The sequence below is a fragment of the Musca autumnalis genome, unplaced genomic scaffold (assembly GCF_047663935.1).
Source record: "Musca autumnalis isolate F117 unplaced genomic scaffold, ASM4766393v1 scaffold_3, whole genome shotgun sequence".
NCBI lineage: Eukaryota > Metazoa > Arthropoda > Insecta > Diptera > Muscidae > Musca > Musca autumnalis.
Window position 1 is genome coordinate 78,660,889 of NW_027411866.1, and position 16,115 is coordinate 78,677,003.

General features: G+C 34.7%; 2 long non-coding RNA genes across 2 annotated transcripts; one reads left to right on the forward strand and one right to left on the reverse strand.

Moving 5' to 3' along the window:
* Positions 1–1,077: 1,077 nt before the first annotated feature.
* On the forward strand, positions 1,078–9,518 carry LOC141399100 (uncharacterized). Its single transcript, XR_012411766.1, has 3 exons — positions 1,078–1,227; positions 8,150–9,070; positions 9,145–9,518. It is a non-coding gene; the product is annotated as an uncharacterized lncRNA (long non-coding RNA).
* A 5,374-nt stretch (positions 9,519–14,892) lies between these two features.
* On the reverse strand, positions 14,893–16,094 carry LOC141396474 (uncharacterized). The gene is made up of 2 exons (XR_012411170.1): positions 15,305–16,094; positions 14,893–15,246 (listed from the first exon to the last, which is right to left on the reverse strand). It is a non-coding gene; the product is annotated as an uncharacterized lncRNA (long non-coding RNA).
* Between the last annotated feature and the right edge of the window lie 21 nt (positions 16,095–16,115).

Below are 16,115 nucleotides of genomic sequence, written 5' to 3' on the forward strand. Positions count from 1 at the left end.
AGTAATTATTACGCTAGTTGGTGTTTGACAATCATTGCAATCGGATGTATTTTAAAAGTGCAAAATATTTTTTGTAATAAACAATAACAAAATGGAAAACAAAAATGGGTAAATCACAAAATATACAATGTAACTTTTTGTTACAAAAATCCTTTAAACTTACTATAGCTTTCTTCCTTTACGTTAAAGTTTCTTCAAGTTTTACCATTTTTAACTCGGAAAGAGTTCCTTAACCCCAAAATGTAGTAAAACTGGAAGCAATTTTTAAGAGAGTGAGAGAGGAGAGGTATCCAAAATGGCTTTCTCTTTTACTATTTTCTGCTCGAAAAATTTCATTGTGTAAAAAGTGGAAAATCTGCCAAACTGCTGATTTGACATTTATTTGACAAAATAAAAAGAAATAAAATAATAAAAACTTAAACCAGTGAAATAAAAAAACTGTTAAATTAATTTTGTTTATTTTTTTTAAGCAGTCATGTCTGTTTTTTGACATTGCTGCAAAACTTGTTACGTGAGAGCAATTTTCACAGTTTTCTGAGAGAAAAGAGAACATCTCTCTTTTTCTACTTTTACTATAAAAAAGTAAAGGAACAAAGTTTATGTGATGTTTCGGTTTTTGTTCGTGTTTATCTAATGCTCATATTAGAAAACAAACATTGTTCTATATTTCGCACCTGTTCAACGAAAGGGTAGTAACTCAAAATTTTGAAATTTTGAATTTTTATTAAAAAACGATACATAATGCTCAACTCCACCCATTCTAAAAATCTCCCCATATTTTAGCTACTCTTTCGACAAAAAAATACCGTTATACCATTCTTCATATCTTTAGAGTTACTAGTAATGTATCAACAGTTTTTTGTCTCTACTGAAAAGTAAGAAATTTTGAGTTACTACCCTTTTGTTGAAAAGGTGCGATTTGTTGTTTGAATGCTTTTATCGCAATTTCACCACAATGGTTAAGAAATTACTGTGTGTTTTTTAGTTTTTATATTGCTACAGATCTAATCGTTGATTTTATATTAAAAATAGTTGTGGTTGGTTCTGAAACAATTATTCACAATAATCATTTACGAACCGATACGATAATATAACGACAATCGTTGCATGGAAAAATAAAATGTTTATTAATTTTTTTCGTTGGAGTTGGGCTGAATAATACTGTGGCACAAATTGGTACTCAAGGTCTGTGCGGTCGAAAATACCTTTTGGAGATGAACGCCCTTGGTTAGTATATTAAGAACCAAACACAAAACATAGCTTTTTCTGCACAAAAACAGGGTAAAAGTAAAAAAGGACAAAGAAAACGGGACAATATCGATTAGCTGTCATGAGAATCGTACCTAAAATTTTCTGAGCAACATTTTTGTAGGATATTTGGATACTTTTATTATGGTTCAAGATAGCAAGGGCGAAAGGAAATGGAAGGAATTGGGTTACAAGGATAAATTGTTTGATCGATTTGACTAAAGACAAGTAATTTCAAAACGAAGCTACAACAACGCCAAACAAAGATATAAAGCTATTTTCTCACGCGTTATAGGGGACAATTCAAAGAATTTATCACGCGATATCTCAGAAGCTTCACCTTTGGGGAAATTTTCCTTTTGGGTTCTTAATATACTCAACAAGGGATTTCATCCCCAAAAGGAATTTTCCATCGCACAAAAACCTTGTTGCACAGTGTAATCGAAGATTTTTTGCAAGTAAAAAGGAAGCCGAAGATTCGAACCCACGGTTTCGCTGTTAGTTACACAGGCATGGCACAATCATACAGGTACCCGCATCAGCCCAGCTGATGTACTGCGAGCTGTCAAAAACGTTGTTGTAATTGAAAACACAAAAATAAAAAAACAAAAATTTAAAAGAAAAATTGTGAATTTTTGGTGGAATTTTGTAATAATGCGATTATTAATACCAGCCTAACAAAATTTTGTTGAAAAAATTGTGTGAATCGCTTTATTTTTGGAAAAAAATTTTGACATTTCGCAGTACTGAACTGGTTTTTGTTGTAGTTGTCGGCTGATGCATCTACCTGGTGATTGTGCCATGTACACAGGTCATCAAACATATCGGCTGTGGAATCCACAGTTTAATACCCTTTTGAATCCTTCTGTACAAGCCTCAGAAATATTTTATGTACAAAACTTGATACAAAATGATATCCTAGATCCTAATTTCACACTGACAGAAATGAGACAAATACTTAAGTCAGCAAAAGAAAATAAAGCTCCTGGTGAAGATAGAATTCCTTACTAATTCTTTATACATGCAACAAATGATTTTCTGAGTGAAATGTGTAAAACATTCTCAAACATTTATAATGGCTGCGAAGATTTTGATATGTTTCGCACAAGCATTATATTCCCAATTCATAAGAAAGGCGATCCTAATGATCCTAGCAACTACAGAGGTATATCTTTTATGAATTGTATAGCTAAAATTATGATGGGAATAGAGTTTGGGAATTCCCGACTTTTTTTCATTCCCGGAAAATCGGGAATGAAAATTTCTCATTCCCGTGAACCCGGGAATTCCCGGGACTGTGGTAAATCGTGGGGCATAGACCTGACAGAGAGTAAGCAAATATTATGTGTAGTTGTGTCATTAGTTTTCTCTTTGGAACAATATTAAGGGTAAAATAGCAATAGGGTCAAAAAGCAATAGCAAACATCTTAAACGACGTCTGTATGTATGTATGTATGCGGTCAAAATCCAATTATTCGTGACTAATTAGCGGAGGTTATATAAAATATATTTTTCTAACTACCATCCTAGTAAAGCTTCCTTGATATCTAAGAGTGCTGTCCGATAATATTTTTAAAATCAACGATATCGTATGTTCTTCTTATGGTTCGAAATGCGTGTTGATCACATAACAAATCCGTTTATAACGAATTTTTACACGGCTGACCTTTTGAGTACACGGTGGCACCAATGATATAGAGTCGTACTTATGTGAACATACATACCATTGTTATTACTGGTTTGCAATCCTAATATGATCTATTTGCCACTTACACATTATACAGTGTTTTATATTTCAAATAATAATTTTGGAGAAAACAACAATTCGAATGGATCACAGCTTTTATATCTTACCAAATAAATATCCTTCAAGAATGCCACCAATAAAAATTAAGACTAGAACAACCGTGATAACCTAAAAATTAAGAACTATGTGAGGTTATACAGACTTCGAATTCCAGACAAAAACACCAATTATCGAGAGGACCAATACATACATATTTTATACGAATTATGGCGATTTTTCCAGTGGGCCCGCAATTACGAATAATCGGTGCACGGTACTATATTTCCAATATTAAACAACTATAAGGCAAATATTAATATGACTTATACATGAATATACCCGTATTCCCGGGAATTTCAAAAAATTTTCCCGGGAAATTCCGTTCAAAAAATTTCGGGAATTCCCGGGAAATCCCGGGCCGGGAATTCCCGACCAGAAACTCTAGATGGGAATGATCAATAATCGTATAACTGAATGGGTAAACGCAAACCAAATCCTCAATGAGTACCAATCAGGCTTTCGAAAAGGATACTCGACTGTAGATAATGTTTTTAATTTGATGACCATAATTAACTTAAAGATGAAGAATGAAAATAAAAGAGTTTATGCATTTTTCGTCGACTTCAAGGCAGCCTTTGATAGAGTTCCAAGAAGTCTTCTAATATATAAGTTATATGAAGCGGGACTTTCTAAAGGCCTGCGTACATAAGCTACTTTGCCTGATTGCCTTGCTTACCTGCTTCATTTCTGACGTAATAAAAATAATAGAATAAAGACGAAATTTCGAACTGGGTTGCCATCAGTTGGAAATTGGGTCGGCGTTCTTTGTTCTTTTATTTTTTTATTGAAGCAGCAAAGCAAGGCAATCAGGCAAAGCAGCTTATGTACGCAGGCCTTAACAAAATGTTACATTTCATTCAAAAAGTATATACGAATACGAAGTCTACAGTGTGGTCAGGAGAAAATCTTTCTACCTACTTCGAAACAAAATCTGGGGTAAAACAAGGATGTTTATTATCGCCAATACTATTTGCCTTATATTTGAATGATCTTCATGATGCTCTTGAAGGTGGTCTCCACATAGACGAGGTAGATGTAAGACTATTGATGTATGCGGACGACATTGTAATTATGTCAGATGATCCAGTAATATTACAACAAATGATAAATAAACTTGCCCAATATTGCGAAAAATGGGGAATGCAAGTAAATCAAACAAAATCAGAAGTAATGATTTTCCGTAAAGGAGGAAGATTAACGTCAAAAGATAAATGGTACTACAATGGAGAGGAACTAAAAGTTGTGAATGAATATAGATACCTGGGAATATTACTAACTCCAAAACTGTCATTCACCAAGCATATAACAATCAAAAACGAAGCCGTTAAATCTTGTCTTAATGCAACCTGGAAAAATTTTATAAAGAAACCAAACATTTCGATGTCAGCCAAGTGGAAAATGTTCCTTGCAGTGTGTCGTTCTATACAGAGCTATGGAGCACAGATATAGGGAAATATGTACTTTGAAGACATAGACAAACTTTACAGATTTTTCATTAAACGCATTCTAAGGCTCCCAGAAAATACCCCTAACTACGTCTTAGCTCTAGAAACAGGATATGAACCAGGGTTTATATATACGTACTCACTTCATCTAAAATACATGGCAAAATTACTGTTTGAACTCGACAGTCATAGACTTCCGCACACCCTCGCAACAAAAACAAAACTAAAAAACATATCCTGGTACAAAAACTTTAAGGATCGTTTAACTTCGTACAATATTGATAGCCACAATATTGATATTAACAAGGAAAACTGGTACAATGCAAGCCAAATGTTAATATCGGAAATATTAAGCGAAAACTACAACATAAATCGTTTTAAATCACAAGAAAGTGAACAACGTATTTATAAATTTCTAGATCCTGATGCAGGCGCAACATATTGTATGAATCAGTACACACAATTTCAAATATCTTACATAATGAGAGCGAGAGGTGGCATGCTGGGGCTAAACAACAACTTCTATAGATCGGATGGAAACAATTTGTGTTCAATCTGCAACATGGGAGAAGCAGAATGTACCCAACACTTTATTGGAAGATGTCCAATATTCAAATATTTTAGGAAACGACACTTTTACTAATCAATATTATCAGATAATGAAGTAATCAATGTGTTAAATGGTGATTACTGTTGGTCACAGCTATATAATTATTTATTAGAAGCACTAAAATATAGAAAATTTTTAATTAATGAATTCAATTATTAAATCGATTAAAATTAAACTCAAATCCCGACAGACGGTTAATAAAAACCATGTCGTATAACTTTATTCGTATACATTATACTTTTAAGCACTAATGTAAAATGGTAATTTATACAAAAAATAAAGTAAATTGAATTGAATTGAATAGTGTTTAGTCCTTTATTCAGTATATACAGACATACATTGGCAATTTGTGTTCTTTTTGGTCAAAAAGCTTCTTTGGAAAAATGCTCTAATTGCCGCTTTAATATTGATGCCATGGTTTTAGTTTAATGCACTAAAAATACATAATTTTATAATATCGATCTATATTGTACGCATACAAACGCTTAATGCAGAATTGGGAAATGTTCAGTCCTCGGCGAAAAGTAATGCATTATTATTATACCCATCCACGATGAATAATAAGCAAAATAAAGAACACCCAATGATTAGTGCAAAATGACATCACTTAGAAAAACCACACAATAGCGAGGTAGTGGTAAAATAAGTCAAAAACCTTGGAATTATCTTTAACATGACAAGAAAATCATTTGGAATGTTAAAAAATATAGTTCATTCATTCCTGCTATCGGAAAACAATTTTGATAACACTGTCGAAAAGTCATAACCCTTTTGTATACACAATTGTTTAATTTATACCTGTGCGTGTACTCGATAATTTGTACTAATTATTACCAATCGTCACCATAAATGCCCGAAGACGGAACCCACAAAATCAAAACTTTACAGGAGAAGCAAAAAACGTTATAAAATGAAAACTGTTTTATGGATAATTTTTATGAGGGCGAGTGTTCGGGATATTATCAATCCCATACGAATGGGAGCAATAAATGAAACCAAAACAGCGGAAACGCTTGGTTTTGGGATCCGTCATTACAACAAAATCTGCAATATTACCCCATTTTCCAAATGCCATTTCTTGAATAGCATCGTTGTGTTTAAACGTAGAAGCTTGCAGAGCATGCATTTTAACTTTATGTATCAGTAGTGGGATTCTGTAACTCATTTTTGCTGTTATCGATAATTGTCGGTAAAATTAAAATGCTTATAATTTCGATAATTAACGAAATTTTTCGGTATGTTAACGATGAATAAAAAGTAGTCGCTAGCCTCTACCGACACAAACAGTGATGCCAACTTTTCTTTATGTTTTTAGTCATAATTTTGAGATTTAATTTTACCGATTTTTGTCGGTAACATCAAAAATGAGTTACAGAATCCCACTACAGATCCCAACAAAAAACGAATTTCGATTTGCGTGTGGGTTTCGTCTTCGGGCATTTTTGGTGACGCAATGCTTCGAATTTTGGTGAAAAAATCGTTTTAGCTACATTTATTAAAAATTATCGAGTACAAGAACAAACTTTTTATGACACATTAGTCTTGTTGTATAGGATATAAATAAATATATTAAATATTCGCCGCAATATTGTCATTAAAGTTGCCAAAGGCACTATACACCTAAAAGCCAAAGATTTCAAGGAATCTTAATTTCCAAAAAGATGAAATTTCACATCTGTCCCGTTTTTTGCTTACATCATGATGTAAACTTTAAAAACGTCATATTTCTAGCTCTACTTTCACAATCTGATTGGCTTTTTCTGGAACAAATACGTACAATGCCAATAAAAATGTCCGGATTGTCGAGTAGAAAAATCGCACTATTTTTCACGTAGGTCACTTTCATTTAAGTGTTCGGTATTAGCAATTACAATTTAAAAAAGTATTATTATATAACTTCCACGAGTGATTTAATCATATAAAATAATTTATTTTTTTACAATTCGATAATCCGAACAATTTTATAATTCGGACAACGCCGAAACCTGTGGTGTAGGGATTATCGCGAATGTACTGTATATATGGGAGCAATATCCAAATCTGAATCGATTCTTACCAAAATAGGGATTTCCCTAGGGCCAAAAAACTCCAATTTTTAGTCTTAATTTCTAGCTCATTTGTTATTCTGTCAGACAATTTTGGCCTAGCAGAAACTATTAACATATTTGGATACGTACATTTTGACATTTCTGATTGAGTTTTTGAACAAATTTGTATTAAAAAGCAACTTATGTATGTTGTAATAAGAAGGCTGGGTTATAGGAAAATTTCTAAGTCTTTTAGTCCAGATTTATTGCTGTGGCGGAATACTAATTAATAACATGATAATCTGCTAAGAAATCGACGTTTAACGGCAATAAACTTAATTTAGAACACTTTTTGATGACTTTCGAAATTTAATTTGATGATTTTTGTCAAAAAAATTACTTGCATATGTTGCATATTTTGTGCATATGCAAAATATGCAAAAAATAAAAAATATGAGCCTGTCGTTTCATTCAGTTTTCTTCAAAACGAATTTTGGTCCAATCAGAATTTTCGTATCTTTATTAATAAAAAATATGCAAAATCCGATGTCTACTGATGATGAAATTAACAAAAGCACACACAGAGGTAATCGCTGCAACAAGCAAACAAGGGGTGGCAACAGATGTGCATGAATTCATGCATTCATGTGTATACACAGACAAACAGGCCGCCGCCATGAACACGTACAAGCAAGCAAACAACATGCGGGCAGAATTAGAAAGGCAGCTGCCATGGTACAATTACCAGGTAGATGCATCAGCTAACAACTACAACAAAAACGAGTTCAGTACTGTGAAATGTCAAAAATGTTTTCCAAAAATAAAGCGATTCACACAATTTTTTCAACAAAATTTTGTTAGGCAATTATTAATAAACACATTATTACAAAAATCCGATAAAAATTCACAATTTTTCTTTTAAATTTTTGTTTTTTTAATTTTATGTTTTCAATTACAACAACTTTTTTGACAGCTCACAGTACATCAGCTGGGCTGATGCGGGTACCTGTATGATTGTGCCATGGCAGCTGCGGAAATTAGAACTGTTGAAGTTGCAGTATGAAAGAAATGAGGCAGAGAAAACGGTAGGCACTAAGAGTGTGCATTTCATAGACGTGGAAGCGGCTATTATAAAGTTCACTGGTGATAACGGCCAAAATGTTTCCAAGTGGACGAAAGAATACGAAAGAATAACAGCAGTGCTGGGCTGCAGTGAGGCAGAAAAGTGTTTATACGCACGAAGATTGATGGCAGGAAGTGCGAGTTTATTCATGCGCTCACCAAAGGCGAGAACTAAAACAAGAACTGGGGCTGGATTCTTGTTCTATGAAAATTTGAAATGAAAAATATGTATTTCCTTTATAATTTTTTTCATTTTACAGTTTTCTCCTTTATAAAAGTTTTCATAGAGACAGAATTGAGCCTCTGGAAGGTGAATTCAAGAGGGCGATATGCGTAAAAGAGGCGCTTAAAACATTGGAATGCCGAAAATGGAATCACCACAGTGAAAGCTTGCATAGATACATACATTCTCATCATGCAGGAGCTGGCGGAAGGTACCCCGATTAGCGAGGCGGAATTAGTTGAGTACATTGTGGAGGGCATACAAGACATTAGCTGCCACAAGGATACTCAGCCACACAACACTAAAAAGTTTCAAAGGAAGCATACCAAGATATGAGAAAGTGTTACGAGAACGGAGCCAGCAACGAGTAGCCAACACAAAAGGGCCCAAGCTAGCTGATGTAAGATGTTACAAGTGTCAAGGTTTCGGGCATTTCGCAACGACTTGTACGAATTAAGAAAAGTGGGCCACTTCAAGATAAATTGCCCCCAGCGAGCAGTGGCAGCAGTGAAAGGGGAGGAAGTGGAGGAAATCGGATGGAGAATGAAGGTAAGAGTAGTTTTGAGATCTTCTGGGCCTGGGTCTAATTTCAATGTTGTCTATTCTTTAATCGATACCGGTAGCCCGTGCAGCTTCATCAGTGAGGAGGTAGTTCAATCAATATGCCCCGGTGCTGATATGAAGGAAGAGAAGGTTTCAAGATTTAGAGGTCTTAATGGGGAAAAACTGAGGTTATGTGGAAGAGTAGGAGTTAAGGTGGAATTGCGGGGTGAAGAGAAGAAATTGAATTTGAATATTCTGAAGAGTGGTGCCCCTTGTTCATTGGTGTTTGGAAGGGACTTCCTTAATTTATTTGACATAGTTTTAAGTCGTAAAAACAAATCACCGAAGAGCAGTAAATTTAATGTAAACCATAATTTTAAGATGTACTTATGCGTGGATTCAAAAAATGAAGAAAGTTTGAAGCCACCAAAAATAAAATCAGCGGAAAAAGAAATATTGCGTTGTGTTTGTATTGGACCAAAAGAGGAAAGGGAGGATAGTAACAAACAGGTAATTGGAGGAAGTGGAATGGGAAAGAAAGCACTTAGTGGAAAAGGCAAAAAAGAAAAAATAGGAGTTGGTGAAAAGAAAGAAAAGAAAAAACAAAAATTAGAGAAAAGTGAGGTGGGTCGAAATAAAATCTGTAATAATGACAAGAATGAATTAAAAGAAAAGGAAAAACAAAAATTAACGAAAACTAAAGCGGGTCAAAATGAAATTGGTAATAATATTAAGAATAATTTAAAACAAACGGAAAAACATGGTAAGGAGATTGAATATGAGGAAGTGCAAATAAATAATAAAATTGTGACGGATAGTATAGAAATAAAAGACGATTATAGAGGAGAATTACGTGAAGGAACTTAATTATGATCCGGAAATATCAGACTTTAGGGCACCAATAATGGCAACGTCTGGAAATGCAACGTATTGCTCCCCAAGGCGACTGTCGTTCGCAGAAAAAAGGGATTATAAGACCGAGTGATTCTCCGGAAGCATCTCCCATTGTGTTAGCAAAGAAGAAAAGTGGGGAAACTAGAATGTGCGTGGACTATAATAAAATAATAGTCAGAGATAATTACCCCCCCTTCCTTTGATTGAGGATTGTTTCGAATATTTGGAGGCGAAAACATGGTTTACCATAATGGATCTGAAGTCGGGGTTTTACCAGGTTAGGATGGAAGAGAGCTCGATTAATTATACGTCCTTTGTTGTTCCTAACGGACAGTATGAGTTTGTGAGGTTACCATTTGGGCTAAAAAATGGACCGGCCATCTTCCAACGGTTCATTGCGGGAATTTTTAAAGACTTTTTGGAAAGAAATGAAATAGTGATTTACATGGATGATATTGTGATAGTCTCAAAAACATTGGGGAACATATCCCAGAAATGTAAATTCGCGTATACAGAAATAGAATACCTGGGATATAAGATATCTAAAAAGGGCATAGAACCATCAGAAAGTCATGTGAATTCAATAAAGCGGTATCCAATACCAAAAAATGTCAAAGAAATGCAGGCATTCTGTAGTCACAGTAACCAATTCCGATCGAAAGTGGAATTGATTCCGTATTTAGCTTCTTCAGAAACCGAAAAACGAAATATTTTTTATGGAATGAAAGCACTTTTGTTTTCTCAAGTGGAATTGTAATTTTTTGGAAACATGTCACTTTAAAACTCATTAAAAAGACTTAAAAATAAGGAGATTACATTGAAAAATTGATATCTAGCGAAGTCCTACACACACATCAACCGCTATGCGACTATCGTTTCGTTAGCTGGTTGGGCTAACATCCTCAGGCATATTAAATAATGCAAACATAAAAAACAAAGCAAAAAAAAACTCAAACAGTTCAGTGTCATGTTGATTATTTTGAGCCTCCATTACCGAAACAATAGAAAATTTGAATTTTCAATAAAACTTAACTTTCTTTTCGTGAACACAAACCTTAAACAGAATGTTTAAGTTAGAATTGATCGTATCATTCAAATTGACATTGGGTGTACTGGCTCTATTGGGGGAGCCTTTGATACACTTGTTCCCCCAAAGTCCCTGTAGTGCGGACTAAACACAGAATATTTTCCCAATTTCCGCTTCCACAGTGTTTTCTAATCATAGCGCTGTTCCTTTACGTGCAAGAATCTTCAAGTTTTACAACTTTTTACTCGAAAAGCGTTCCTTTACTTCAGACACCATACAATTCATATGGAAGCAGATTACAACTTTTGCTACTTTTGCCGGTTTTACCACTTTCAAAAGTAAAGGAACAGACCACATATGTGTTTGCTTTGTTTCTTTTGATTCCTCTAATGTTGCCACATTTATACTAAATAATACTATTTTCGAAATTCACCAAATCGATCGAAATCTGAAGAAGCTAAAACAAAAACGATCGAAATGAAATTACGGAATTGAAACCATTCCGATAGGAATATGTGGCATGCCTGTTTAATAGCGAAACCTTTGTATGCACTAACAAAAGAGGGGGTCAAATATGAAATGTCGGATGAATGCAGGAAGGCTATAGAAACATTGAAGAGGCATTTAACATCTAGTCCAGTTTTAGCAATATCAGGCATGTCACAGATTGCGATCGGAATGGTTTCAATTCCGTAATTTCATTTCGATCGTTTTTGTTTTAGCTTCTTCTGATTCCGATCGATTTTGTAAAATGGGAAAACTTCATTATTTAGTTTAAATATGAAATTAAATGTAAATTTGTTCACAAAACAAAATTTTTATTTTTAGAGTGTTTTAAAGTGGCAAATTAAAAAAAAAATTAAAATACAATTCCGTTTGCAAAATAAAAAGTGGTTTCATTCCGAAAAAAAATTTCGTTTTTCGGTTTCTGAAGAAGCTAAATACGGAATCAATTCCACTTTCGATCGGAATTGGTTTCTGTGACATGCCTGTATATAACCCCCAAAGAGAGACGGAATTACATTGTGACGCAAGCACAGCAGGTTTTGGGGCAATACTTTTGCAGAAACAAGATGACAATGTTTTTCATCCAGTAGAATATTTTTCAAAACGGCCTACGGAGCCGGAAAGTAGATACCATATCTTTAAGTTGGAAACATTAGCTATCATATATGCGTTGAGGAGATTTAGGCTATATTTGGAGGGGATAAAATTTAAAATTTTGACGGATTGCAATTCACTCACACTAATACTAGCGAAAAGAAATATCAATAGTTGGATTGCACAGCCCACCTCTCGAGTTAGAAAATTATAATTATACTATTGTGCATAGAGCGGGAGCAAAGATGGGACACGTGAATGCATTGTCGAGAATTGACCAGGATAATAGTAAGGTGGTAGCTACTATAGAGTTGGAGGATATAGACTTCCAGTAATGCGCATCCCAAGCACGGTACCAAGAAATAAGGGATTTAAAATTGAAATTGGAGGAGGGAACCGTGGGTGGATATGACATGGTAAATGGAGTGGTGTATAGGAAGATCAATGATGGGTTGAGATTTTATGTACCAACAGGAATGGAAACAGAAGTAATCAGAAGCGTACACGAAAAGTTGGGTCATTTAGGGGTGGATAAAGTGTATTTAAAAATGAAGGATCACTATTGGTTCCCAAATATGAGACAGAAAATAGAGGACCACAGGAAGAATTGTGTAAAATGCATAATGTATTCAGCTCCCCATAGGCCCAATGCAAGAGCACTCCACATAACATTTCAAATCTATGTTTTTCTTTGAATTCGCTTGCTGGAGGACCTGTAATTGGGCCATGGACCGACCGGCTTGTTTTTATCGTTTCTGTTTCTTGTGTTAAAAAGTTACAGAATTCCATGAGCTGTGCAGAACGGGTCGTTTAAGGCCATAAAATTCAAACCCGATCAAAGAACACAAAACCAACTAGGGCTTTTGTAGTCTTAATATGTACTTTCAGAAATTGTTGTTTGCATTGTTAGTGTTCCACAATGCAATTGAGGATATTCAAAGAGGATTTAAGATTCAGAGAAAGTCGTTCTTGAGATTATGCTTTCCAATTCATCTCTTATTTCAAATGCTCTCGAGTGGCGTTATTTGAATTAATTCTTTTGACTTTTATGAACCTTTTATTACCGTCCGTATCACCGGCGAAGTTTGCAGGACAGTACTTTTTATCCGTAAGCTGTAGAAAATTGTGCAGCACGACAGTGGCTTTTACCACAGCTTCTGCAGCAGGAGGGTTCATATATAGAGGAGACAGAAGAACTCTCCATCTTGCAGTTAATATATCAAACGTGTTCTCGATTGTCCTTCTCGCTCTGGACAACCTCATATTAATATGATCTTTGTCTTCTGGAAGAAGCAACCCGGGATAATAGCACGGTTACACTACAGCTTTTTGCCAGGTTAACCCACTTCATGAGGATTTATTTGCTTAATCTGCTCAAATCTGACCAGATTTGCCATACAAAAATTAAATCCTCTCATGGCTGGGTTTATTTTAAATCTGGCACAAATCCACCAAAAATACAGTGTTGTATTCGGTATTTGTGCAAAAAAATCCAACTCTACTCAAAAAGTACCAAAAGTTGCAACTACTGTTGCGACAGAGTTTGTCGTGTTCTACACGTTTACGTTTGGTCGCATGAGATTTTATGGAATTAATAAATCCAAAGTTATTTGGAAATAATAAAATTATTTTTTTTCATTAGACACTTTTTTAACAAAAAGTATGATTGATACCATGATACAAAAATGTATCCCTGTGTGTAAAATATACCAATATGAGCAAAGAGGGGACCATATCTCATTCGAGAAATTGTAAAAGTGTAACACACGACTTTATTAGTTATTTCGTATGTATACTTAAACAAACATCAGCTGACAGTTTATATCCTCGAAAAGCTAAGTGTAACCAGCAAAGATTAACCCAGTGAGTTAACCTTCAATAGTGTAACCGGGGTATAAGGTCTCATGAGGTTGTCCTTCAGTGGAAACGCTGCATCACCCACAAAGAAATATGGCATTTCTGGCATCTTCGATTGGTTCGCTCTGGGGCAAATCTAAGTCATTGCAAAGGAGACGTTTCCCAAACTGTGAGTTGCGCAGAACACCTCCATCACTTTGGGAACCATTAGAACAATAGAGAATGCTCCTAAGGAAAAAGATTCGCTTATTAATGTTTTATGGAAAAAATAGAGAAATACCTTTATAATTATAATACTGTTCGTTTAATTTCCGTTAATTTAAAAATTTGAATTGTAACGTAAAGTTTTTATTACGCAGTTACTTTATTTAAGCAACAATAACTACCATGTAGAATTCTCTTCATCATTCTAGTTCTTACTTTACCTTTTATTAATGTGCTTTTGTTTGTTTTGCCATAATCATGTAATTATCGTTAGGTTTGCTACTGTTGTAATTCTTGCATTTGTTTGTTGTTGTAATTACGTCATTAGTGTGCTTGCCCACTTGTATTGATCTTCGCCCATGTATGTGAGTATGGTTGTTAGCTTATGGGCACTTTACACGATATGTTTTTTACATATGAGTTGTCACTTTGCATATACATTTTGTATTGCAGAAGTGACAACTCATATGTAAAAAACATACCGTGTAAAGTACCCCTTAGTGCGAATGTGCGTCTGTGTGTTCGTTGAACAGATTTGAGGTGTTACGGATGTTCTGGATAACTCTCGAACAGGGACATTTTGGGATAAATACAGGTGGAATCAGCAACGGCGAGTTAGTTGTGTTTTAAGCGTTGAACTGAGCAGATCGGTTAAAGAATAGCTGCGTGTTAACTAGAGACAAGCTGTGTGCTTAGTAATTAAAATCGGTTCCGAATAAAGTAAATAAAGCATTGTAGAAACATAATCTGAAACGAACCCTGTTTTATTTGGTACAAATCGTAATGGGGAATAAAACAACGTCTACACGGAGATTAGTTAAATCTAATTCCGTAACAATACATAGAGCCCGATTCTGGTGGACATTTTATGTTCACGTGCTTTCCATCAATCATTCCGACGCAATGAGGGAAGTTCCATACTCTTTTGAAGTCGTCGGCAATTTTTGCCCAATTGGAAGCTGATGGCACTGCTAAGTAGAGCGGTTCATGCTTTTACCACAATTTTTCGCACGTCTCCCTTATAATCATTCTTACGGTCGAGGCTCCCATCCTGAAGGTAAGCGATAGGTACCAAACCCTGTCCCCATGAGCAAGGTATCTGAAAATAAATATTTATTAATATTTATGTGTATTTTTATGTTGTTGTAATATCTTACACCAAAGTCAGAAACAATCTACATTTTGCAGATATAGGAGCTCTGTTAGAATTTTTCGTCAAACTATCTTCCATTATGTTGAATAGTATATCAAAAACTTGGGGTGTCATCCTGACCATGACTTCAAATTGCTCCCAGTCGAAACAATATAGATGCTCAAATGAGAGTGCAAACACTCCATCCGTATTCCTTGTTTCACCCAAAATCTATTGGTTTTGGAGTGTAGGGTTCCCAATACATCCACTAACTCGTTGAGCATTTTTATGTAAAAAGTTACTTGAGAAGAATTAATTTTTGTTTGCATTAAATTTGCCAAACAAAACAATAGAAATGTAGCATATATTTTTTGTTTACCTAAAACATAGATCGTCGGCTTTATAATGTGTGTTTATGTGTGATACCCAAAAGTAAGCCGCTTCTTTCAAAAATAAGCTAAGCAGAAAAATTAAGCGAAGAGCTGACTCTGTTCTCACCTTCTCTAGATCGAGTTCCATACTAAAGTAATTTTATGAAATTGCTGTAGTGGGGAACTCGATCTAAGAACGCCTAATTTCATGAAATTATTTCATGGAAATCACTCTAGTGTGGACCAGAAGTAAACGACAAAAGAATATATTACATTTCTAGGAAATCCCGCGTGCTAACAATTATGTGTTCTGTAATCGATAGACCATACTCGTTTACCATTGATAACCCGGGCCTGCTGGGATGTTGTTTTTTAAAACTTGGGTAGATGTATTTCATAAATTGAAAATACATACATATATTACATATATAACGGCCAAATAAATACGACACGACAACGAATAAC